A 27,784-nucleotide genomic window follows, 5' to 3' on the forward strand; every position below is an offset into this window, starting at 1 on the left:
GCAAGCAATTTTTACTAAAGTGATATTGTATTTATTCACAAAATACATCTTCTCATTGATATAATGGCTTCTACTTCAAGCATGTCACAACCCCCTCCATTTCTCTCTGAAGAAGGAGAGCCTATACTTCCTTGGAAAAGATGGAGAAATGTATTTGACTCTTACTTGGTGGCAATTGGGGGTGAAAAGTTTTCTGCGTTCAGAAAGCACGCAATTCTATTACACAATTTGGGAGTCGAAGGTAGACATGTATATGATAGCATGGACACTATACCAGTTGGTGTCGCAGATGGAGAACCTTCTGACATTTATGAAATGTCCATGTCTATGTTGGAATGCCATTTTGGTCCCAGAATTAATGTTGTTTTAGAACGCCATAGGTTCTTGACACGCATACAAGGTCCTACAGAACGAGTTGGAACATATGTAGCGGCGCTAAAGACCCTTGCACGCACATGTGATTTTGAAGAATTGTCTGAGTCGCTGGTGAGAGATCAGCGCATAAGATGTACAAACAGCTCAAGAGTCCAAGAGAAATTACTATCAAAGAATCCTACTCTGAAAGAAGCTGTAGCCATTGTGGAGGGCATGGAAAATACATCCACTTGGGTCAAAGAGATAAGGAAAAACAGAGATGAAGGGAATCACACTAAGTGATAATAAAAAGAAAAACCATGATACGGTGCATATGTTGGAGGAAGATGATATTATTGAGGAAGTGCATGAAAGCGTTGCTAAAGTGTCTGTTGGCACTAAGAATAAGCTGATTCAAAAGAACTCTTATTCTCAAAAGAACGCTCTGGAGAATCAACCTCGTCCTTCTTCTAGTAAAGAGTTTCCCATGACAAAGGAGCGTGATATCCGTCAACAACGTTCATTTTCTAATCAGAGAATGCGATGTTTTAGATGTGGAAGCTTCTCTCATACATCGAATTTTCCAAATTGTTATGCAAGAGACAGCATTTGTAATATTTGTGGGGGAAAAGGACATTATGCTCGTGTGTGTAAGTCAAGTAAAAAAAAAAGAAGTGAGTGATGGTGTGTCGGATATTGTACGTATGGTGGTAGTGTCAAATGTAAAAGGAAATGGAGAAAACATTGATTCTGAACAGATTTATATGCCATTTTGTAACATAGGGATTGATAAGTATGTGATTAAACTCATGGCAGATTCAGGATCTTCGTTCACTTTAATTGGAAACAAAATTTGGGATGAAGTTGTTGGATTAGAAAATTTAACACTCTTACCTCCATACATTAATCCTCTGAGTTATAATGGGTCAAAGATCGACATTCTAGGTTATATAGTAGCTAATATTATTTTCAAAGGCAAGGAGATTACTGGGAAAGTGTACATAGCTGTGAGAGGTGATAATCTCCTTGGATGGAGACATTAACATGACTTGGGTATAGTTCTTAACCCGGGTGCTAAGAATCCTCAATATCAATTGATGTTAATGGAAGAATTACTTACTTATGTTCATTCAACAGTTGGTAGTGTGTGTGATTCCAACAAGTATTTTTCTGATTATCCCAAGGTGTTTTCGGATACTCTGGGATGTTTAAAAGGATTTGAACACAAAATAATTCTTAAAAAATTGCCTAAACCGTGTGTGCATAAGGTTAGGAAAGTACCTAATATGATGGTTGAACCTTTGAAGCTGGAGATTGAGAGATTGTTGAAGTTGGGAGTGATACAAGAGATTGAATCTTTGGAGTGGTTAAGTCCGGTGGTTTTTGCGCCCAAAGATGGTGGAAATTCAGTGAGGATGTGTGTGGACTTACGTCGACTAAATGAATGGATCTGGGTTGATCGACAGCCTCTTCCGAATATATCAGAATCTATCAGCATTTTAAAAGGAGCGAAAATTTTCAGTGTACTTGATCTCTCATTGGCTTACCACTAAATTGTGTTTCATCAAAATTCTAGGCATTTAACATCTTTACACGTCTCTGCAAGGCAGCCCCCTGGCGCATTTGCAGAGGGGGAACTTATTCCCCTTGAATACTGGGGGTCCCTGTGGGCCACCTATCCCACCAGGAATCTCCAGTATGCCCCAGGGGGCTGCGTTGCAGAAAGGTGTAAAAAGGGGCGTGGCCTCTTTACACACCTCTACAACGCAGCCCCCTGGCGTGTTTGCAGAGGGGGATTTAATTCCCCTTGAATAATGGGGGTCCCTGGGAGATTAATATATAGGATGTCATCGTATGAGATGTTTTGCATTAGTGCAAAGTTGGAAGGGTGTTTGCTGATGCCAAAATATGAAAGGTGACAATTTATAAAGATACCTGACCTACTCCGCTAATTAGGGTGGAGAGTGAACTTGCATTTTCACATATCCCTAAGTAAGTAGATTCGTACATGTAAAATATCGTTTGCAATGTATAGGAAATGCTACCTTTGTTAAGGGACAGCCCTATGCTTTCTTTTAATAGTAAAACGAAGGCGGCCTGTCTTAGGCTGTACTCCCTAACATTAGGAAGATACCCCTTTGAAACTGCTCTAGAAACTTATCATGTGTGCTTTTCAAAAAAATATAAAAAAATAATGTGGTATAAGATGGATAATACAGCTGGTGTAAGCTAGGAATAGGCTGACTAATTGAGAATTGTGGTTTACGGCTTTAGATAGATATTTAATACGTAATTGGCAATCTGTGCAACAATTTTTGACATATGAGGGAATATGTACATATGTTTTCTTGTATATAATGAAAATGTGCTGTCTTTTTTTAAAAAATGGATAAAAGGTAAATGTAAATATTTTTTCTCTCCTTTGTTTTTAAAGATTATCACAGTTTAACCTTGTGGCTCCTGAAGAAGGCGTTTGTGGAAACGCCGAAACGCGCGTCGAACAGAAATTAGTTTTCTGGCCACTTTTTATGTCTTTTGTGAATATAGGTTTGCTTTATATGTTTTAAGATTTAGAAGGAACCTTAGTGATTCACATTTGAAAATCTGTTTTATTTTTTGATTATGTGTAATTTTTAACTATAAATTGACACAGAAAAGGTTTTATGAATTTGTTCTATGTTATTCTATTTTGTGTGATTTATTGTGTCATAATAAATATTCTGTTGCGTTATATACATGTGTATTTACTCCCTCTTTTTATAGTTGTAGATATTTTTAACAGACAAAGGTCTACGCAATTAGTTCACAGTAGATAATTTGAATCTGTAATGTCGTATCTCTAATGGTGACCGCATAAAACGTTGATGAATAGATGCATTAGATAACTTTAGGTCTTACCCAGCTGGTTCGTTTGTTAGATATTTTGATTTTACAAAGTGTTTATCCCTGTCGCGTGGTTTTTACTCCAAAACAGGGGGTCCTTGTTTTTTGCACCAAAGGTCCCTGGGGGCCAACTAGCTCACCAGGAACCTACAGTATGCGCCAGGGGGCTGGGTTGCAGAGAGGTGTAAAAAGGGGTGTGGCATCTTTGCACGTCTCTGCAAGGCAGCCCCCTAGTCAGGGTCTTTCTACCTTGCCCCCTTTGTGTCTTTTGCGCACTTGTTTATCACTTTTCTTGTGCCTCGGTTCTACTGAGACACAAGATGGCTTCTAACACTTCCTTGTTTGGAGTGTTGACAGACAGTTTTCAGCCAATTAGCATGCAGCTCGAGCTCATGATGGTACGCGTACTGTCCTCGGACGGTACGCGTACGGTACAACTTCGCAAATATATCTATGATTTTACTTTTGATTTTCTAAGGAACTACTGAACGGATTTACACCATTTAACAAAAAGCGTAATCTGCGAAACAAACTATACCTTTTTGCCAAATTTGGTGTAATTCCGTTCAGCAGTACAGGTTGTAGCCTCACTGAAAGGTCCCTATAGAAAATTGCATGGGGAAAACACATTTTGGAACCCCTCTTTTTTCTCGGCCCCCACTTGACAATCACCCCGAAACTTTCAGGGAAGGAGCAGAGCAGAGCAGGCCATCTTCTCTGAGAATTTCGCGAAGATTCGCCAAAGTTATTCCAAATAGAAGGTTCCGAATTTCCTATGGAAACTAGGCCCTAAATATATTTATTACCTACTGGTGGTCGCCAGTAGGTAATAAATATATTTACCAAGCTTCTTTCTCTCGTAAGAAAAACAGGTCGCACTCCAGTGATGGTGTTCAAAACTTAGATTAGTTTATTGCATACGCTCCAAACGTGAGAAACACACGTGTGTGTATATATATATTTATATATTTCAAACAAAAGGTGTCCCTCAGATGAGAACGCACATGAAAAGCAGCCAAATACTGTCCTTTGCAACAACAGCACTCTTTTTTTGTAATTAACCGGACATCATTGTGCTTTAAAAGTTTCGGCAGCCCAACATTTTTCAGCGCTCCATCGCCTTGTTCACGGGCAAAAAGCGATGTCAGCCAGCGGAAAAAGCAGGAAACAATTCACTACCTTTTAAATAGTTCCAGCAGCCACTCCCTCCAGTGGGAGATTCCATTTGAGACCTGGGACTTGTAGTTTGCCTGCTTTAGATGATTAAATCCTCCGGTGGACTCCGCTTAAGAAACTGAACATCAAACATACAAAATAAAGCTCTCCAGTGAGCTAAACGACAAGACTCCGGTATGCTTGCATAAACTGCTCAGCCTGCAACTTCAACACAGTCCAGTCTGTGTGACACAGCCTGCCATTTCGTTTAGCGGTAGTGCAGTTCTCTCGGCCAGGACCGGCCGATTAAATATTTCAAACAAAAGGTGTCCCCCAGGAGAGAACGCACATGAAAAGCAGCCGAATACTGTCCTTTGCAACAGCACTCTTTTTTTGTAATTAACCGGACATCATTGTGCTTTAAAAGTTTCGGCAGCCCAACATGTTTCAGCGCTCCATCGCCTTGATCACGGGCAAAAAGCGATGTCAGCCAGCGGAAAAAGCAGGAAACAAATCACTACCTTTTAAATAGTTCCAGCAGCCACTCCTTCCAGTGGGAGATTCCATTTGAGACCTGGGACTCGTAGTTTGCCTGCTTTAGATGATTAAATCCTCCGGTGGATTCCGCTTATGAAACTGAACATCAAACATGCAAAATAAAGCTCTCCAGTGAGCTAAAAACACAAGACTCCGGTATGCTTGCATAAACTGCTCATCCTGCAACTTCAACACAGTCCAGTCTGTGTGACACAGCCCGCCATTTTGTTTAGCGGTAGTGCAGTTCTCTCGGCCTGGACCGGCCGATTAAATATTTCAAACAAAAGGTGTCCCCCAGGTGAGAAAGCACATGAAAAGCAGCCGAATACTGTCCTTTGCAACAGCACTCTTTATTGTAATTAACCAGACATCATTGTGCTTTAAAAGTTTCAGCAGCCCAACATGTTTCAGCGCTCCTGCGCCTTGATCACGGGCAAAAAGCGATGTCAGCCAGCGGAAAAAGCAGGAAACAATTCTCTACCTTTTAAATAGTTCCAGCAGCCACTCCCTCCAGTGGGAGATTCCATTTCAGACCTGGGACTTGTAGTTTGCCTGCTTTAGATGATTAAATCCTCCGGTGGACTCCGCTTATGAAACTGAACATCAATCATGCAAAATAAAGCTCTCCAGTGAGCTAAAAACACAAGACTCCGGTATGCTTGCATAAACTGCTCAGCCTGCAACTTCAACACAGTCCAGTCTGTGTGACACAGCCCGCCATTTCGTTTAGCGGTAGTGCAGTTCTCTTGGCAGGGACCGGCCAATTAAATATTTCAAATAAAAGGTGTCCCCCAGGTGAGAACGCACATGAAAAGCAGCCGAATCCTGTCCTTTGCAACAGCACTCTTTATTGTAATTACCCGGATATCATTGTGCTTTAAAAGTTTCAGCAGCCCAACATGTTTCAGCACTGCTGTGCCTTGATCACGGGCAAAAAGCGATTTCAGCCAGCGGAAAAAGCAGGAAACAAATCACTACCTTTTAAATAGTTCCAGCAGCCACTCCCTCCAGTGGGATATTCCATTTGAGACCTGGGACTTGAGGTTTGCCTGCTTTAGATGATTAAATCCTCCGGTGGACTCCGCTTATGAAACTGAACATCAATCATGCAAAATAAAGCTCTCTAGTGAGCTAAAAACACAAGACTCCTATATGCTTGCATAAACTACTCAGCCTGCAACTTCAACACAGTCCACCCTTTTCCTCTTTTTGACTGATTTGAGCCGTTGTCTGCAGCTCTATCTCCGGCGCTTGCTGCTGTTGTGCTCACTTGATTTTGAGGATTTCTCGGGCGAAGGGTGGCACGCCTGTCCATTGTTAAAAAATTAAGTTCTTCTCCTAATGTATGCTTGGTTGCTATTCTACTCAAATTACTTGTTGAGGGGCCCATTCCATCATCAGATTCACCGGTGGTGAGGGAGAGTTCATCAGAATCCTCTCGTGCAGTGGTAGACCTCGCCCCATCGATTGCTCCCTGGGGGGCAACTTGGCTAGTCATAGCTTTTCTTTTTACATTGTCATATTTACGTGAAAATGTAAAAACCCTTCCTGTGGCATAATCATCGCGATCTCTGGCGAATTTAAAGGCTTTACGGGTTTTGATGGTTTCTTCATGTTGTTTTAGTCTAGCCAAAATGTCCTCTCGCCCCTTAGCAACTAGATCCTTTTGGTCACTGGCATTGAGAGTGCAATTCAGTTAATCTATTTCTTTGATGATTTGGTCTCTATCGATGATTGCATATTTTATAAAAATATTGACCATATTCATAGACGATTGAAGATTGTTAGTGGCCCATTCTAAGAGCATGTCAGGATGTGGTTTTTCATAAGAAGGTTCAATCATTACCCTTAAGCCTCTAGGCACTCTGCCCACATCACAATATTTTTCTAATGATTTACTCTCCCACCACTTACTAATTTAATTTTTTTGTAGTTTTTCCATTTTCCTTAATAAACTTCTGATGTCATTTGTGTTGCTGTTTGATGATTGTTTATCGACTTCAGTGTTTGTGGTAGGCAGGTTATCAAACAGCGCGTCAGCTGCAGCCTCCCTGTCACGCAGCGCGTCATGAGCTGACATATTGAAAGGGGAAGATATATGTGGTGCATAAAAAACAGCTTCCCAAACGGGTTTTCTAATGACGGTCCTGGGATTTTTCCAATCCTCCCACAGGTTTCAATTCTCCTGCAATAGCTACAGGCACAGGTCACTCCTTACCGGCGGCAGATGGTGAAGTCCGGGGTCCTCTGACTCCAAAACGCCGACAAACTCCAGCCAGAAACACGGAGCAACGGAAGCCCTCTGCTACGAAGAGACGGGGGCGTGGCAGGTAACAACTCCTTCCGAGTCAATTCCTCTCACTTCCGCGATGTCCGACTGAACAACGCCATGCCACTTGGTAGGGGGAGGGTCTGCGAGTCTGGAGTCAGACGATATCGAGACAAAATTGTAGCAAAACAAAAGTCCTGACCCTCCAAGTCCACGGAGGGAGGTCACAGGCGCAGACCACAACAGGAAAGACCACAAGAAGGTACGAAGGCTGGTTTCAAAAATCCATCTTGAATTTTATTCTTCCAGATTTAAAACAGACAAGTGTCTGCCTCAGACGCGTTTCGATCGCCTCCGCGATCTTGATCACCTGACGCGCTGGGACTGGACCACCATTTTTAAACCATGTATAACCAATGGTGAATGAGTTTGAACAATAGTGCAATAGATATAGAAGATGTACATGTGCAAAACAAAGGAGCATTAGGTTAAATTCAATATTTAGTAGCTTGTTTATGCATATTCATTTAAATATGATTTTTTAAATAAGCAAAATAATTTCAAAATGATTTAACGGCCAGCCTAATTAAACATCAATTAATATCTGACAATCATAGGTCTGTAACTATTTTTAAGCGGCAGCATTAGAGTTCTGGAGTCACAAATCTGGCTCGAATATATACATATATATATATATATATATCTTTCCAATGACAATTAAAACGCTCACTCAGGGAATCCGTTCTTCGGGCTAGATTTTATTCCAGCTCTAGCCCAAAGAACGGATCCCCTGAGAGAGCATTTAAATTGTTATTGGAAAGATTGAATTGTCCAGTGGGCTTCGCCGGCACACGCTCCACCTACCATGGGCTGAGTGGGGCGGAAGATGCATTGTGAAGGAAATATATAATGGATGCCCCTTGAGACAGCCAGCCATCATGAGAAGGATATTGCAGGCAAGTATTCAGACCTGGAGGAATACAACTGAGATTGGTATTAACAACTCGTACGGAGGAAGAAATAGACTCCGTTCCTCCAAGAGCTCTCTGCAAAAATTTGTCTCCAGATATCAGGAACCACGGAGTTTGCAGCCAGCGAGTAACCGTGTCCCAGAGGTAGATGAGCCTGAGTTTGGGTGGGGAGGAAGGTCGAGAAGGATTGAAATGAGTTGGAGGATGCGTACAGTCTCTCCTGACACCCATCAAATTCCGACCAGACCACTTCACATCTCTGAGTGGCAGCCTGACAGCAATACGGAGGTGGCTTCACACACACATGCAATTTCAGGATGTGTGAGTGCTCGCATTTTTTGACATTTACACAAACTGCTTTGTCGGACCGTGTCAGCAGTTACAACTCGCCAGGAAGACCACTTCTACTTTTGGCAGTCTGGACCCTCCCATTTGAAGGGAAAGGGGGGATCGATCGGCATTCCCAGTTACAACGAAACTAGAATAGATGAAGAATCAGAAATGTGAGTAGCTGAGCAGAGTATTATGCGCGAGCGCCCAATAAAAATCAACCAACAAAAACAACAACAATTAGGAATTCTACTCTACATGATAAACTCAAAAGGGTAGAAAAATTTATAAAATCAGAGATGTCGAAGTGGTGAGAGGCCTTATCCTTCCAAGACTACATTGACGAGGATATGGTCCCACAGGGCCTCATAATATATACCTCTCCGCCCTATGAATCTCCAAACCCAAAAATACTGGAGGAATGGTCCCAAAATTCAGCACAAAGCTCCAAGAATATGTTAACTATCCTTGTGAAATATGCTTGGGGGGATAGGGAGAACATCCTAAAAGAACTAAAAACATTAGAGGAAGAACTAGGAAACCACATGGAACAAGAAACTGTGAGAAAGTACATAGGTGATTTAAAAATGAGACTGAAGCTATATGAGGATGACATAAAAGCCCGGAAGCAGAGAAAACTTCACAGGGACTGTATTGACTATGAGACAGGCTGTATCCTTACCTATAGTCATAAGTATGACCACCTGTATGACAAATTGATGCAGGGAGAACCCATAGAAGAAACCTTAACTAACATAAGTGGTACAGATTCCATCACAAGCAGTGATGCTGAGGACGTAACAAATCCAACCATCAGTCAACCAATGACAAGACAGGGGGAAGTGAGAGCCCCACCACTTTTTTAGATGAATATCACCTCCTAAGAATGGGACGACAAACACTGAGATCGACACCTGCCCCAAGAATGTGGGTGAGAGGACAAGGGATGAGAGGAAGAGGACATGGACAACAAATGGAAGAAACAAGCGGAGACAAAAGCGAGACCAGCAAAAGAAACAGAAGAGGCAGAGGACGTGGAAGGGGGCAAGTGGGAAACAAGGCAAGTGGCTCCAAGAAGCAGCAACAATGATGGACGATGAAATGGTAAGCAAAACTATTGTGAACTAATCCAACCGCCCACTCATAGACCTAGAGAAAAAAACACTCTGCTTAGGATTGTCATTCTGTCCTTCACACCACTTAAATTTCCCAGAAACTAGAATAGATATATTCCGTTTCATCTAGAAATTGAATTTAAAGAAATTGCACCAACTCCACAAACCCAACCAAGAAAACGTGGGGAGTACATCAAACCCAATCAAAAGTGAACCCATCGGAAATTAACCAACTAGAGATTTAGATGGTGCCAATGTACTGAAAACAAAAAGATGCCAAGGCTCTGATTACATTACAGAATTACTTGTTGAAACTGGCCTCAACAAACAAGCACTTTGGAGGCAATGAACATCACCACTGAACAATCTGTCTCAACCAACTTCAAACAAAATCCACGTTTTATCCCATCCTATCCCATGATCATATCTACACTTTCCACAATACTCTGATGCAGTACTTGATACAAACGAGACACAGGAAGCAGGCACAAGATAATCAACACAATATATCATGATCCCAAAATGAAGTGATCAAATCACTAGCTAACAATGAGACTATAGTGATTCATCCACCAGACAAAGGAGGCAAATTGGTTGTATTGGACAAAGAAAACTACATAAATGAGGCACTTAAATAACTAGAGGATGGACTCTTTTAATCCAAAATTGGAATCCAAGAATACAATGAGAACATCATTGACATTTGGGACAGAATGAAAAACTGGAAGTCAAATAGAATACTTCAATGGTAAGAATACTGCTATCTTAAATGTGACTTCCCTAAACTCCCTGCATTCTATCTACTTCCCAAGATCCATAAGAACCCCACTACACCACCAGGGAGAAATATTGTCTCATCCATAGGCCGTGTAACCAAAAACATATCCAAATATGTGGATTACTTTCTTAGACAATATGTTACACATTTACTATCATATGTAAACGAGAATAAGGATTTCTTGTGTAAGGTACAGGGTATGCATTAGGAAAATGATTATATTCTTATGACCATGGATGTAAATTCTCTTTACAGGTTCATTGATCACAATCTGGGAATCAGAACCTGCCAACAATTCCTGGAGGAAAGACTCATTCAATATTTTGAACATACAAATATGCTTCCAGAGATGATCAAATTCTGCCTCTAGAACAATATTTTTATGTTCAATGATGTCATATACAAACATATGCTTGGGACCGTGATGGGCACTTGTTCCACCCCCAGTTTTGCTAATCTCTTCCTGGGGGTATGGGAGAATGATATCCGGATGGACGCAACACTAGGACCATTGTGGAGCCAGGTTAACATCTGGCTCCACCACATAGACAATCTATTTGTGGTGTGGAGAGGGAACGGAACAAGTGCAATCAGTTTCATCAACACACTGAACACAAACAACCTTAACCTGAAATTAACACACCATTGAATTCCTTTATGTAGATGTAGAGGTCAAAGGGTATAAACTGAACACTAAGCTATACCGTAAAGACACTGTAGGTAACAGTTTGCTGCTTGCTCTCAGCAGTCATTCAGATACCCTTAAATGGAGTATTCCATTTGGAGAACTGCTGAGAGCAAAAAGGTACTGTAGCACCCAGAAGGCATTCGAAGACAAGTGTAGAACAATGACACAAAGATTCAAAGAACGTGGGTACCCTAATTGGGTTATCAAAAGAGCAATGGATAAAGCCAAACATGTCTTTAGGGAACAGACACTACAGGAGAAACAGGAGACCATTGAGACAGAAATCACAACTAGGTTTATCCTTTCTTACAGTATGGACTCCAGTAGAATCTATAGAATCCTTAACAATAACTGGAATATACTGAAAAGTGATCCTATAATAGGAGAAGATCTGCCTAGGTGACCCATGGTGACATACAAAAAAGGGAGGAGTTTTAAAGACATGTTGGTCAGAGGGGATATTTCCAAAAGATCTAAGGAACCAGAACACAGCCTGAAAGGGTTTGTTCCCTGTGGTCACTATATGGCTTGCAAAAATGGCTTTATGGTCAGAAATTATGAAACACCGAGCACTAACAAAAACATCAGTCAATTTCTGACCTGCAGTACCACACATGTAGTCTATATACTCGAATGCCTCTGTAAAAAGAGGTATGTGGGCAGTACCATGTTTGCTGCAAAAATGCGGGTACTGCATTACCTACGGGCTATCAACAATGAGGACTCACATTACCCGGTCTACAGACACTTTGAGGAGTATCATTTTTCAAACAGTTCATTACTGAGATACTTTATCATAGAACAGGTCCAAAAAAAATCAAAGGGTGGCAATAGGGGCTTACGTCTGAGACAGAGAGAATCATGGCATATCATAGACCTTCAAATCAAAAACCCATGGGGGCACAACCAGGACGAAGAGCTGAGCATACACTTACACGGAAATGAATAAATAGTTTTGGGTTAGCGTGACAGAAAATTAGAGGACTTGAAGAAAATGTTTATCAGCTACTTGCATTGTACATTTATGTTCTATTTTGACAGGTTAATAATCTGTTGCTTTTAATCCATAAATTGTTCTATATTTTCACTTCACAGGAGGAAAGGAAGGGGCTTTGTCAGACGGAGAAGACGCAGAAGCCACCTGACCTTTTCTTCAATATCACGCCGCCGTGGTAAAGAGCACATTAAGATAAGATCAAATTGTATTTGTTATAGTTGTGTTCTGTAATGAAAGAATTATGAAATAAGATGGAGGTTTCAGTTAAACACTCCCAACTTAGTATTTTATACATAAGGGTGAGAGGGAGCTTGGACTCAGGGGCTCAGGGGCATGTGATGACCTACCACAAGAAAGAGCCACTAGAATCAAACAGGAAACCAATGCTATTAGAAAGTATACAATTTGCATATTTTTGTAGCCACTATGGTGAGGCATTACATAGGTACACTGTACATACTTAGAAACTGTATAAAATTGAATAGAGTACATTTTTTCATACTGTGCAGTAACGACTGAGGGAATAAATAGATAGGTTGTTTTTCCAAGAACCATACACTACATGCTGCACATGACGCATAACAATGCATCAGATAGATTACAGATTTTTAGAGATGCGTTTTAGAGTTGCTGAGTATGCTCCACAAATGAAAAATTTCCTAGCTGTCGTAACGGTTTCAATTCTATTAAGGACTCGTAGTCGAGGAATATGCCTTCTTTTTTCACTTTATTCTTACACAGCCATTCAAAACAACAAGACTACGTTTCCCATGAACCCTAGGGAAATGAGTTGTCAACAAAAACAATGTCCAATCATGAACAGTCTTGGATCCACTGATCAGGTCCCTCCAGCGTCCACATAGTATGCCCTCACTGGCCCTTCCTCCTCTTTATTTGCGTGAAGTCAGCCTGTAACCAATCTTCCATCGTCTTGTCAGGAGAGACATAACACCATGAGACAGACAACCTAAACCATGAATCAATGGACAGAGCAGTGTAAACTTCAAACATAGAACAACAAATAAGCCAGAAAATAGCATCATAGGCATTAGATAAGGAAGGAAAACAATAGTCCCAATAAAAGCATAGACAAACAGATTTACTTACTGAAGTACGGGGTGAGACATCCTCTAACAATCCCTAGGGCGGGATAATCCTCGCCTCTGATTCCTTATTAGAATTGAAACTTTCTGTTACGTTAGCTAGGACATTTTTCATTCTATGTTAGGACTGGAGGCATGGATTATGATAGTTCAAAGCTTGCTCACAACGAGGTGAGCCATGTCCAGCACTGGCTTGAAGTAATACATCTTAAAGGTAGAGTCTGAAGACCAGCCAGCTGCATTCAGGATATCTTCCAAAGGGGCACCCAAGCTAAAAGCCTTCAAGAACATTACACCATGGGCTAAATGAGCTCAAAAATCCTTGAGGCTTATGCCTGCTTCCTGCATGACCCACCTGACCCACCGGGCTATGGTAGGGGAGGAGACAGCCTTGAAAGGTTTGCAAAGAGCAATGAGAAGTTGGACCTCTCCTGGAGTTCTGAGTTCTTCCGTCATCTCCTCATAAGCCTTTAGGCAGCATACCACACACAATTTTGGGGAGTCCAGGAACTCTGGGTAAGAGATCACTCTGGTGTGACACTTAGACCATCTATGTAAGGTAAAGGTCACTCCTGTGGGTGTAAATATCCTGGAGGTGATGTCCAGAGCCCTAACATCGGACACACGTCTACAAGAAATCAAGCAAAGTAAGATCGCCAGCTTAGCTTACAGCTCTTTCCTCAACAAGAACCGATTAGGTTGCCAGGATTTAACAAATTCAGAACCTGGTTCACATCCCATAATGCTGGGTAATGAGGTTCAGGAGGCAAAGAGAGGGGAATACCCTGTAGAAGTTTGCAGACATGAGGATGTTCCCCAACAAGGGCATTATTAATCTGCAAGTGTCCAGCTAAAAAGGTATTGATAGACCTGTAGGCCAAGCCACAAGATGCTAAATGGGCCAAGAAGTTCAGAATGTACACTATATCTGCGTCCAAGAGATTAGTACCCCGTTGCTTACAACAATGGGACCATCTACTCCAGGCGGTTCTATAACGTTTGACCGTACTGTCGGTCCATGCTCTCGACATGAGCTCCTCAGCCTTTGCTGAAATGCCTGGGCTTTCCTAGCAACTCCAGTAATCCGCCATGCCACTAACAGTAAGAAGTTCTGCAGGACCAGAGGATAAAGAGTTAGTGTGGGTTCAGAAGGAGGTTCGGGAAGAGGGGGAGTAGGATTTAGATAATCGCAGGAAAGTTCCAAAAGAACTGGAAACCACACTTGAGATCTCCACAGGGGAGAAAGAACCACTAACTACCTCCCTGGCTCCTGACTTGAGCCGTCAGACAAGTGACCATTGCAAAGGGGGAAATGAGTACCCCCTCTGCAGGTTCCAATCCTGGAGGAAGGCATCTGTGAACACTGCCAAGGGATTTGGCCTCCAGCTGAAAAATCGCAGAAGCTGGTGATCGAGCCTCGAGGCAAATATGCAAACTGCTGGGTCCAACTACCACAGACTTGAATCCACGAAGGTGCGTGACTGAAAATCCGCTACCATATTCTCCCCACCGGGAGGTACTCTGCAGTCACCGACACGTGGTGATCCAGGCAGTATTGCCAAAAACCGGCGGCCAAATCGGAGAGGACTTTGGACTTTGTGCCTCCCAAGTGGTTGACATAGCTGACTGCGGACATGTTGTCCATCTTTATAAGAAGTGAGGACTGAATGAAGTCCTTCATCCAACAGCTTACCGCGAAGGAGCCTGCCAGGAGTTCCTGACAATTTATATCTAATCTGCATTCATCTGGAGACCACAACCCTCACGTACCTTGCTCCCCAACCCACTATGCTGGCGTATGACTCTATTACCAGGTCTGGAGCCAAGCCAAATATTGCTCGGCCATTCCACGCTTCCAAGTATTGAAGCCACCTACGGATCTCCTCCCTGGCATCTTCTGAAAGGATCACTTTGTGAGAGTATGGGAGCCCTTTCCATAGATAGAAAGCCTTGAGGCACAGTAATGCGCAATAATGAAGGGGCCCCGGTAAGATCACTTTGATAGAAGCAGAGAGCAGACTCATTAACCGAGCTAAATCCCTGAGGGAGACTTGACTCCTGGAGAGCGACCACTGCAGTTTTGGCGGATCTTTGCCATCTTCCTTGCCGAGAGACAAAGAGTGGAGGACCTTGAGTCTATCACGAAGTCAAGAAATGTCAGGCATTGTGAAGGGGAAAGCATCGACTTTGTCTCGTTGTTGACAAACCCCAGACTCTGAAGAAGATAGACGGTCATTTGAAGGTGTCGAGGACAAACTTCCAGAATGAGTTTGTCGAGATAGACCATCATTCGAATGCCCCGAGCTCTCAACCACTCTATCACTGGATTGAGAACCTTGGTAAACACCAGGGGGGCGATTACAGGCCCAAAGGGAGAGTGGCAAACTTGAAAGCCTGATTGTGCCAAATAAACTGGAGGAAACGCCAGTGGGGGGAAAGATCGGAACCACCAGATAAGCACCTTTCAGATCAAGGCGGACTATCCAGTGGGAAGGACGCAGAATATCTTTGAAATGATGGATGCCTTCCATCTTGAAGTGGCGGTAAGCCAGCCACTTGTTAAACTCACTCAGATTGATCACCGGGCGCTTGCCCCAATCGCTCTTATCCACCAAGAAAAGATTGCTGATAAAACCCCTTGAATGCAGCAAAGTTCGTACGATCGCCCCTTTGGCCAAAAGGGAGATAACTTCCCCATCTACCAGGATAGAGTCCTGCTGTGAAAATTGGCAGTGGTTCCCCTGGTACTCTATATGGAAGCCTTGAATGGTTTGTAGAACCCATGGACCCCCTGTAACAGAAATTCAAGCTTGAAAAAAATTCCCCATCTGCCCCCGATTTTTAAGTGGGAAGGAGGGAGGACACTCACCTTTGGAAGAGGCTGCAGCTCCTCGATAACTTCGTCCTTTCCCTCGGTGACCCCTTGTAGGGTAGAAGTTACCAAAACGGGACTGGTCCTGGTATTGACCTCTGTTGGAGCCTTGCCCTCTAGCTGCTGATTGGAACGACGGCCAGTTCAGCGGCCCCTGCCTCGACCGCTCCCTATGAAAACCCGAGGGAACAACTTCTTAATGGTGGACTGTGCCCGGTCGAGGGAGGTGAAGTTGTTTACAAATTTCCCCAGTTCCTTAATGAACGGGTCACCGAAAAGACACCAGTGGGCCACAGCACCAGCCCCGGAATCAACTAATTCCCCGAGTTTGGGGTCCACTTTAATGAGTAGAGAGCGGAGACGCTCAGTGGATATGGTGCAATTGGCATTGCTGAGGAAAATTATGGCTCTTTGCGCCCAACCAGAAAGAAAGAGAGTAGGGGAGATGAGGGAACCTGACGACTTCTCTTCCTCTGCCATGTCGAGAATCTGTAAGGGGGCCTAACACATCAAGGAGCTTATCCTGACAGGCCCGCCAGGCTCTATCAATGCCCTTCTTGTTGTCCCTCATGAACATCTGGAGAAAAGTCGCCACGTGGGCATCAATTTCTGGCGACTTTGTCTTCCAAGGAAGGACAAGGACATTCTACCCAGAGACAATTATGAGCCTCTTTTTCCAAAGGTTTCCTGATGCTCATGGCTACGTACTCAGCTACCTTATCTGCTGGGGCCGAGTCAGAGGAATGTGGGTGGATTATGTCGTCTGGGTCAAACATATCTGATGCGCTCAGAGGGGTGTCAGATTGGGATGGCTTGGTAGGGCCAGGATCGCTGTGACTATGTCCTGTAGGGTCTTAGAGGGGACATCTCCTTGTGGCAGGGAGGGCTGGGTAGCCAAAAAAGCTTGCTTGAACCGCTCAATGGCACTGGAGTCCATACCTGCATCATGTCCACATTTAGCAGGGGGGAGGGGTCTGGAGCCGCCATTTGTGGAGCGGGAATTAAAGGGGCAAAAGGAAGGCTAGTGAGGTGCGAAAGATCTTGGTCAATTTTCAGCATTAGCCGTTCCTCTAGTGGGGTCATAGCTTCACCCACCTCTGTAGAACGAGGCGTCCACTGCCTCGTAAAACTCATCGTCCCACTGGAGGTCAGTCTGGGCATTTTCCCCTCAATGGGAATCAATCATCCTCATACTCAAATTCCATAGTTGTATGAGGGAAAAGGGTAGTAATGAGCTTTGATTTGATTAAATAATCTGGGGGTCAGACCTGACTGAAGACAGAAAGCAGTCTGTAAAGAGCTGGGTGTCAGCCTGTAGTAAGGGCGAGAAGCTTGCAATTTTAAATCAAAGGGTGAACCCTGGGCGCATGTGTCTGGTGCCTCTACACAACTGGCCTGGGAAGCGCCCACAGAATGAAAGGACTTTCAATACATGACCTCAGCAGGCGTAATGCAAACAATACGGACTCTGCTGTAAAAGTGCCAAGCACAGCATAGGAACTTGATCGGCCTCTCACAATTCCAACAGCTCGATCGCGCAATCAATACACCTCGGATAAGGCGTCTACCTTAGGCCAGTGCTTGCAAAGTACGGCCCGCTGCACAAAGCCTTCAGAGTTTGAATGCGCATGCCGTAGTGAGAATCCTCGCACGCCCCCTGATGGCGGGAGGTCACAAGCGCACCAGACGAGTGCGCTTGTGACCACTCCCGCGGCTCAACACCAATGGACGTAGCACTCGTCCAAACAGAGAAACGCTACCTCAAAACCAAGAAGAAGTGAGCGGGAGTGGTAGACCCAGAAATAATTCCCAAGCGGGAAAGAACCTTGCAGTAATAACCAGGCAAACACAAGTCTCGGTATTAACCAGGGAAACAAAAGTCTCACAACGAGAGTTAGAAGCTGCGAACGTGCAGTTGAAACCGCAAAGTTAGTCTAACAATGTACGGTAACGGGGACATGGCTACGCAGCGTAGCGTGATAGCTGTTGCCTAGTGTAGCTCCGTGAACTCTAACTCTTACCCGCATATCTGACACAATTATCCGGCACCCTGAGAGGGAATAAATTGACCCGAAGGCACCCGGCCCACGACCCAGAAAAAGCGGATTTGCCGACCGCCCGTGAGTTAAGTATAGGCTTGCTATATAAATGGACATCAGACTGCGCCGTGGTGTGGGAATGAGCCGATGCGCAGTGAGTTTGTGAATCAGGCCTGTCACAAACGCAAGGGCGATGGGGGCAGCTGGACGCCTGGAATGAGGAGGTCACATCTATCCCCCAGCAGTCCATGCCACGCGACAAAGGAGCCCACACGGTGAGCTGTGCCCACACGAGATACCCGCAGGGTGTGAGGTGAAGGCGGGGCATACCGGGCCTACAATAGACTCCGGGAGTCGGGAAGACTCAGATATTGGAGGGAGAAAGCGGGCAACCTCCCCTGGCACGGCGAGCTGTCACGGCCGTCTCTACCTCATAGCCAACGAACAGGAGCACTCTACAATACCGGCCAGGGGAGTGCACAAGTAGCAGAGCAAAGGTGAAGAACTCCTCAACGCCACAATGGAGAGTTAAGAGTGACAATTGACCCTCGTTCACCCATCATCTTGCCCTAAATGCCCGGCCGGCCCTTCCCGGGATAGTTGAAATTAGGACCCAAGGTGTGTTCCCATCACCGGTGCCCAGAGAGGGTGAAGGAGATTGGCCCTGCTGCCTACTACCACCTACCGGAGAAACAGAGGCGGACTACGAGCTGCACAATGTCATCCACGAGAGGCACCAAAACTGTACAAATGAACAAACTCGACCGAATAACGCTCCCCAAGGAGTCCCTGCACAATCCTCCACCCAAGGACAAAAGCTCTGGAGCACAGGGAGGAATAGACTCAGAACCCACCTTTAAAGACGTCATAGAGGCAATAACAGGTATCAACACCTTGCTGGAACAATAGATGAACTCACCGTAGAAGTGGACCTGATACGGGCAGACCTAACCAAAAATAGTGAACAAGTCAAGCAGGAGGCACTCACAGCTGCAAGACTGGTGGAGGACACCTCACAGCTGCAATCCGACGTGAAATACTTACAAACTTTTTGAAAATTTGCGGAACCTAAGCTGGATGATTATGAAGGACGTCGTAGGTAAAACAATGTGTGCTTACTGGGAGCTCTGGAGAAATCGGAGGGCCAGTCAAGGGATCTTTTCATGGAGGACCTTATCCTTAATCACCTGCAATCCAAGGGGCTAGGAAACTTTTTTTGTCATAGAGAGAGCTCACAGAGTCCCCGGGGGTCATCCAAAACTGGGAGCCCCCCTCGTCCATTACTGGCCAGAGTCCTCAACTTCTGAGATCATGTTATACTCCAGCATGCCAGAGTGGGGCCTTCGCTTCTATATGAAAATGAAGACATAACCTTCTTTCCCGATTTCACCCAAATGGTCCAGAGGCAACTAAGATCCTTTCTGGGAATCAAGAAGACACTCGTTGTTCCCTGCCTGCTTCTGGGTGGAGGTGGATGGAAGGGCCTGGTTCTTCGATCATACGGAGTCGGCAGCGGAATGGTTGGACAGCCGGTGAGCAAAAGGCTTTGAAGTAGGTGGGGTGGATTACAATCAGACTGTGCAGGTTACGGCCCTAGAAAACCTATGACGGAAAAAACCCCAGTGCGAAATACGCCAGGCCATAGTAGGAGTTGAAACTAGACGCCGGGGAGCACCGTTGGACTTACATGCAGGGCGAGTGCCTTCCAAAGGCGAAAGACATGAACAGATTTTGGTTTCCTCAAGGGGAGCTGTATGGTAGTAGCACATGGGGGGAGGCAGGGACGGAACACCAAGCACCCCACTTTTCTACACTTAGTTAACTAGTTGGGCGACAGGCACTCTGCAAGTTGAACCATGGGCAGTTTTGAGTGCAGGGATGCAGGGAAAGGGGTGTTTGGGAAGGGACCTTAGAATTGTTAGAATTTACGGTTAAACTAGTAATTGTTATATCGACAACACATGATTGCATCGCAACAGAGGAGAAGTACACAGACACAGATTTAGATGAATACACAGTGGGACACGAGGATAAAGATGCTAATTTGGAACATCAATGGGTTTGGCAATAAAGTAAAGCGTAGCGTGGTCCAACAGTACATTAAGCGACAAGCCCAGATGTTATCCTTCTGAAAGTAACGCACCTGTGGGAAACACCTGCAAGGCAATGAACAGGGGGGATACGAATTGCTGGCTCCACGACTGTCTCAGAAGAGTTGGCATAATAGGTCAAAAACACATTTCCTTTCACCGTACAGTCCACATGGTCAGATGACAGGGGTAGATACATAGGAGTCTCAGGGCTCTGGGAAGGGAAAACTGCAAAGATTATTTTGGTTTACATGCCCCTGGGTTTCCAGGGTGATACATTTAAAGACCTAGGCACAATCCTCTTATCACTTCCGGAGGGTCTCCTAGTAATAGGGTGTGATTTTAATGCAGTGGTCTCAGGAATGCAAGATCCGGCCCCCGCAATTTTCTTTAGGCAATGGGGTTGGTGGAGAGATGGAGAACACACAACCCAGATAGGATCCAACACACCTTTCTGTCGGGGGCTCACCACAGCCTTTCCCGCATTGACTATATTCTGGTAACAGCATCACAGGTACTCAATATTCGAGAGGTCCGACACCTGGCCAGAATCTCCGACCACTCACCGATATGGGTATATATGCTCCTAGGCCAAGAAAGGGTTGGGAGAGTAGCTCCAGGACCCAGAAATCAGGAAAGAACTAAACCAGGCTACGGATCAATAGTTTCAGGAGAATGTGGGTATGTTGGATTCTGCTCAAATGTTGTGGGAGGCTTATAAATCAGTAATCCGTGGGCAGGCCCTGTCCCTGATTGCTGGCAAAAAGAAGGACAGGCAGAAAGACATAGTACAGACAGAGGACAAGGTCCGTAGGTTGGAGGGAGAACTAGAACTGGAAGTAACCCCAGAGAAAGTGCACACACTACAACTCAAACAAGATGCGTTTAAAGCATTAGCCACAGATAGAGCCAGGACCCTGGGGAGAGGAACAAAAAGCAGAATATATGAGCAGGGGGATAAAGCGGGGCAATTAATCGCATGGCTCAAAAAGAAGGAGTGGGCCAGCCGTCTAGTACCTGAGTTGAGGGGGGAGGAGACCACTCCAATAACTGACCCACAAGAAATAGCAAACCAGTTTGCCAAATATTATCAGACAGTGTATCACACAAGAGGACAGTACACGAAGAAGACTCTTGTGCGTTAATCCATGACATTAGAATCCCCTCCCTGACGGAAGAAAATTGGAACTATTTAGAAGCTGAGTTCTCCAACGACGAAACTGCTCAAGCAATCAGAGCTCTTCACTCAGGAAAGGCCCGAGGCCCCAATGACATACCCATCAAGCTCTAAAGCTCAGACCCAACACGATAGCCCCGCACCTCCGCTCAATGTTTCTGGACAGCAGAGAAAGGGGAATGCTCCCAGATGATCAGGGAGTGGCCACCATTGTAGTTATTTTCAAGGAAGGTAAACCAAAGACCAGCTGTGCCTCTTATAGGCCGATATCCCTCCATATCGCAGAACCCAAAATACTCGCAAAACTTCTCGCAAAAATCGGTTAGTGAAAGTAATAGACAACCTAGCACATCCTCATCAGTCAGGATTTATGCCACATCACAACACCGCCTTAAATCTGCATAGGGTTCACGGGTTGTTGGGAAGAGCAGCTACTATCCAAGAAGCGGCAATACTGTTGTCATTGGACGCTCCATGGCGTTCGTCATGGTGAAATGGCCGTATCGCTTTGCAGTGCTCGCCAAAATGGGGTTTGGGCCAACTTTACAGATTGGGTCTGACTATTATATCCAAACCCGATAGCACAGAGGCTGGTAAACAATAGGAAGTCGGCAGTGTTCCAACTGAGCCATGGGACATGCCAGTGGTGTCCCCTGTTCCCTTTTCTGTTTGTTCTCACCCTGGAGCCTCTGGTGGCATGGATCCGCAAAGACCCGGTCATCCGCAGTCTGCGCTGGTCTCCTGGTTGGGAAGATAGGATCTCCCTTCATGCGGACAATATCCTGTTATATCTGGCCTCCTCGAAAGCTTTCTTGGCGTGCGCACTGGATCTTCTGGCATTATTTGGAAGGTATTCAGGGTTCATGATAAACTAGAGTAAGTCCCTTATTTATTTCCTTAAGGAGAAGCCACCTGTCCCACCGCTGGACTGTCTAATACAAACAGCAACAGAGGGCTTTAAATACCTTGGTATTTTCATCTCACTGAACCAGTCACTTCGTTTTAACTGGAATCTCCTGCCACCAATACAGAGATTGAAACGTGATATAGTGAGCTGGAAATCACTGCCACTCTCATTGCTGGGCAACGCAGCCCTCTTTAAAATGATGGTGCTACCCCGCTTCCTATATGCCCTACAGAACTCACTGGATCCAGTTCCTGAGTCATACTTCCAAGAAATCGATAGTCTCCAGAGAAACCTATTGTGGGACGGGAAGCCCAGAATCACATTGACTAAACTTACCCTAAATTGGTGAGACGGGGGATTTAGCCTCCCGGATATAAAAAAGTACTATTGGGCGAGCCAGCTAGCAGCCGTAAACCAAAGAACCTATGGCTGTCCTGATGACCTGGGATACGCCATAGATAGATGGCTTTTGCTGGGAGGGAACTACAATAGAGCACTCTACTCCCGACCACGGAACTACTCCTTAACGGGACCGACCAACCACTCGATCCAGATATGGCATGTCGTGAACAAACACCTGGGCTGAGACCGTAGACTCACACTAGCAACCCCCTTGTATCATTCCCAAAGCTGGGGAATTTATGGAGAACGCAGGGATTTGATAAGTGGGATCTTATCGGGATCTCACAGATAAGGGTCTATGGGTCAAGGGCGAAATTATGTCATTTGCCTCCCTCCAACAGCAATATAGCTTGGCAGAAACTGAGAGCTTCAGATATTTCCAGATCCACTATGCTTTGCAGACCCACCTCCCCAAAGAATCTCCCCCCCCAGACGCCTCTCCCTTAGAGGATAGTGTATTGGACGGTCACCTACCTGAAAAGGCCATCTCCCTGATCTATGAAAAACTAATCAATAACATGATGGACACGCTACAGTCACTTAAAGAAAAATGGATTCGGGATAGACTTGAGCTTGATGAGGAAGAGTGGCAAGAGGGGGTGTCTTCCCCGAGAGAGGTGGCGATCCAAGCCAGACTGCGCTTAGTCCAACTCAAAATTCTCCACAGAATCTACCTAATAGATCCATGTTTAGTCTGCATGGATAGAATATAAAGTGGGGAGTGTAGATGAAAATGTAGCAAAGAGGACACCTTTATTCATATCATATGGGAGGGTAACCAAATACAAACCTACTGCTGCGCAACACACGCATCCTCAGTGAAGTACTTACACTTGAACTCGGTCCGGAGGCGCGTAGGTGCCTCCTAAACATATGGGAGCCTACAGATCTCACTTCTTACAACAAATTCTAGGCAACCCTGGCAGTGATGATAGCGAAGAGAAATATCGCACAAAACTGGGAAGCACTTCAACCGTCCACAGCAGAATCCCGGAAGGAAGATCTAGACTGGTGCATGTTTAGAGAAAAATCAGTCTACATAGCCAGAGGTTGTCCGGAGAAATGGAACTGGTTTGGGGCCCGTGGAACTCATACCGAGGCATTATATGTACCCCGCCGCTGTACATGAGCGATCCCCCGAGCCCCTAATTTGTCCATACAGTGTATTACGGTATGAATCTATGTAATCATGAATGTAAGATACTCGAAATGTAATAAAAAGGAAGTTTAAGAAAAAACAATGTACAGTAATGAAACCCAATGCTGTAAAGCTAGTATAACAGTGCCCTGTGGGTAGTGAGAAACGTAGTCTTGTTGTTGTTTTGAATGGCTCTGTAAAAATAAAGTGAAGAAAGAAAGCATAATCCTTGCCTCCAGTCCTGACATAGAATTCTAAAAACGAGTGGGAATACATCATATCCAAACAAGGTGATAGATAATAATATATAATATGTAGTGGGTGGATGTAGTGCATAGGAGATTGCTGAGAAATTAATAGAGCACAATCTCATGACGGACAAAAGCCACTGGTCAAACAAATTTAGGATGATGATTATTTAATACAACCTGCATTGCATGTAACACTGAAAGTTTCATGCACAATTTTTTTTTGATAATCACATTTTATTGAATTTTGCAACACAAATAAGTTCATTGGTAACAAGTCACACAGTCCATTTAGAAACCCCTGTCCCTCCCAAATGACAACACAGATCGTATCAGTCTTTTCAGAATAAATAACTAGCACCCTCAAAGCACATTGAGTTAACGAGTTATAGTCTATCAAGTGGTAACAAGCCAAACCATTTGCCACATACTTTGCTAAAAATCTCAGGGCAGCCCGAGCCTCAAAGAGGGCCTCCTCCTGCACCCCGCACCACTCCACTCCTCCTCCATTTCTGTAGTGCAGGTGCCACAGCCTGAAACCATTTAGCTCATTTGAGATGTCATCAGTGATGTCATCAGTGATGTCACTGACCATGTCATGAATGATGTAATATGTGACATCATCTGCAGTGGATTGCGGGCGCGCGAGTTATAGTGAGTCCAACTAACTATAACGTGGGAATTTCAATGGTTTTGTATGAGTAAAATGTTCAGCTAACTATAACTGGTGTGAAACCTATGTTTTTTTCAGTGAATTTGAAAGGTTTTTTAAATGCTAATTCCTAACTATAACGAGTGTGAAACCTATGGTTTTTTCAGTGAATTTCAATGGTTTTTTAAATGCTAATTCCTAACTATAACGATTGTGAAACCTATGGTTTTTTCAGTGAATTTCATAGTTTTTTTAAAAGCAAATTCCTTTGCATATCGACTTTGTAACCTAGGATTCTTTTTTTTTATTAGCTGTTTTTTACAATTAATTATATATATATTTTTTTAAAAATTATTTGTTCAATGTATATATTTTTTTAACATTTGTTCCTGGTGCGCTCCTGGTGTGCGCACCAGTAAGCTCTCCCAAGAGCGCTATTTTTGCGTTCGTAAAAAACACATATGTATGAAAAGTAAATAATAATGCAAGACATTTAGTACCATACTTATAAAAGCAGTTTTTTGATTTACGAAACGAAAATGATTTTGCATTTCCGTAAAGCTACCAAAACGTCACTTAGGCGCGCCGCGTAAGCGCCCCGGGAAGCGCCTACGTACGTGTCGCGTAAGCGCCCCCGGAAGCGCCTACGTACGTACCGCGTAAGCGCCCCCGGAAGCGCTCCGGAGCGCGTAGCGTAAGCGTGTCAAGTCATGTGACCTTAAAATAACACTTTTTATTGGTTCAGAACATTTTTTTTCCAAATATTGAGAAACCCACCCATTTTTCTCACTATTGCTTTGTACTTGGAGAGAGCAAGAGGTGTTCTGTGCATTATCTGCTTCTCAAAGTTTTCTGATCTACAGCAATTGATGCAAGGGAGTCATCCAGTGGTGATTCTGATGGTTTTTTGCCTGAGGACCCTCCTCACCACAAAACAAAGGACCACTTCATTTGGAAATTTTTTGACATCCCTGAAGGGAAAAAAAAGGTTAATGCTGCGAAGGTAACTTGCAAGATATGTGGCACTGTTTTATCCAAAGGCAATCCTAATAGGAAATATAGCTTTTGAAATGCCACATTAATTAGGCATGTCCAGAGAATACACCCAAATAATTTTGCCAAGGAGAGTGTCAGGGACCTGGCACGGAATTTACCAAGAGATGGCGGCAGCACCTCCACTGGTGGAGCAACACCTTCGGGAGCAGCACGTGGAAGAATGGTCCCTAACGTGCAGCCGGTCTTTGCAGGCATAAAATTTCTATGTGTGGACTATGATGAACTGCTCTGTTATGGGGAGGAGAGCGTTGAACTCATTGCTATGAAGAGACAGGAACACCGCTGCCCTCCCTGTCCCTAATTTTTCACATTTTTTTTGCTCCTGTTGAGCAGTTTTGGAATCCCTGTTTTTGTTTTTCCCCTGAAAAAAAAAAATCTTTTTAAAAAAGTATAAAAAAATTAAAAAAAGAAGGAAAAAAAAGTTATTTTCAGAACTACCTCCAATTCTCAAAAAAGAGCTGTATTTTCACTCTAATTTTTTTAAATGTTTTTCCCCGTGGTGCGCTCATGGTACGCACCCTTAGCTTACTCAGGCCCACCCTGAGCCTCCTAGGCCCCCCTGATAAAACATAAGGGGGCAGGGTGTCTCTACCCTGCCCCCTATCAACGTTTTCCACTTTTATTTTCACCTCTTGTGTCTCTGTTCTTCAGAGTCACAAGATGGCGGACTATGCAGGCCATTTAGAATGTTTACAGACACCCAAAAGCCAATTAGCTTTTGAAATTTAGAACCAATTAAAATGTTTCTTTGGTTTTCAATTTGGGTGTGATGAAGTTTCATTGGTTTTCTACATGAATATACATGAAAAATGAGAGGGAAACACAGCCATTTTGTGATAGTACTCTTTGAGGTACATTTGTGAGGAATTTTTGGTGTTCTATTTCTGGTGTTAAGTTTACACAGTACTAACTCTTCTACCTCTTTCTAAAAGGTGAGTTGTTAATTTGTAAGGGGAATTTAATACTTGATAAAACTAGTTTTATATTATCTATTTCTAAAAACGATAAATTAAAGTGATTTTTTTGTGCAATTTTCAGCAAGAAATGTGAAAAGAATATGGATCTCAATGAGGACACCGTTAATATTAATTTTGAAATTTCTGCGACCTTTGTTGAGGCGAGTTTGATTGAGGTCTTAAATGATACTGTGGATAACACTATCCATGAAGAAGACCTTCTTTTGAGAGGAGATGGAATGGAGGATTTTAATGATGAGACTTTGGATGCTGAATTAATGGAATGTTTGGACTATATTGAGTTCCAGGAGTCATGTACGAAGAGTTCTGATGAGGAGATTCCTGATCACTTAATGTTCGAAGTTCTTCTAAATTATGAAAATTCAGAATAAATGTATATTTATAAATTATAAATTGTTTGAGACATTTTTCTATTATTCTACTTGAAATTTATGAGATAGTAGTGAAATGATTGTGGTATAAAGTGAGACTTATAGTATAGAGTGCAACATTTCTGTGTTACATAGTAAGTTTACTCACAGTTACTTCCCTTCTCCCACTATATTTTCTCCAATGTGCACTTCACATCTCTTCTTCATCTCATGCCTTCTTTCTCTCACTGTCTCTCTCTAATGTACACTATTGCCACCATTTTTTGTATTTTCACAAGACAGTGAATTGTAATGCTCCAAAGGTGGAGTGCAATATGTGCCCTACTATATTTTGCAGAAAAGACCCCAGAATGAGGTACAATTTTTGTAATCCAACTATGATTCAGCACGTGCAGAGGAGGCACCCCCAGAACTATGCCCGAAAGTGTGTCAGGGCTCTGCACGAGAGGCTCCAAGAGATGGTGCCTCTGCTTCAACTGGAGGAATAACTGCATCGGTGAGGGGGCGACCAGAGCAGCCTGTTTTTAATGAGGCCTCCATCAAATGCAAAAATTGTGATGCCCTACTTTGTTACGGAAAACAAAGTATTATGATCATTGCTCGAGCATTAGAGAATAACCGCTGCCATCCCCAGTCCTAATTTAAGTGAGAGAGGAAAGGAAAATGAGTGAGGGA

This window comes from Lissotriton helveticus, chromosome 7 (assembly GCF_964261635.1).
Source record: "Lissotriton helveticus chromosome 7, aLisHel1.1, whole genome shotgun sequence".
Lineage (NCBI taxonomy): Eukaryota > Metazoa > Chordata > Amphibia > Caudata > Salamandridae > Lissotriton > Lissotriton helveticus.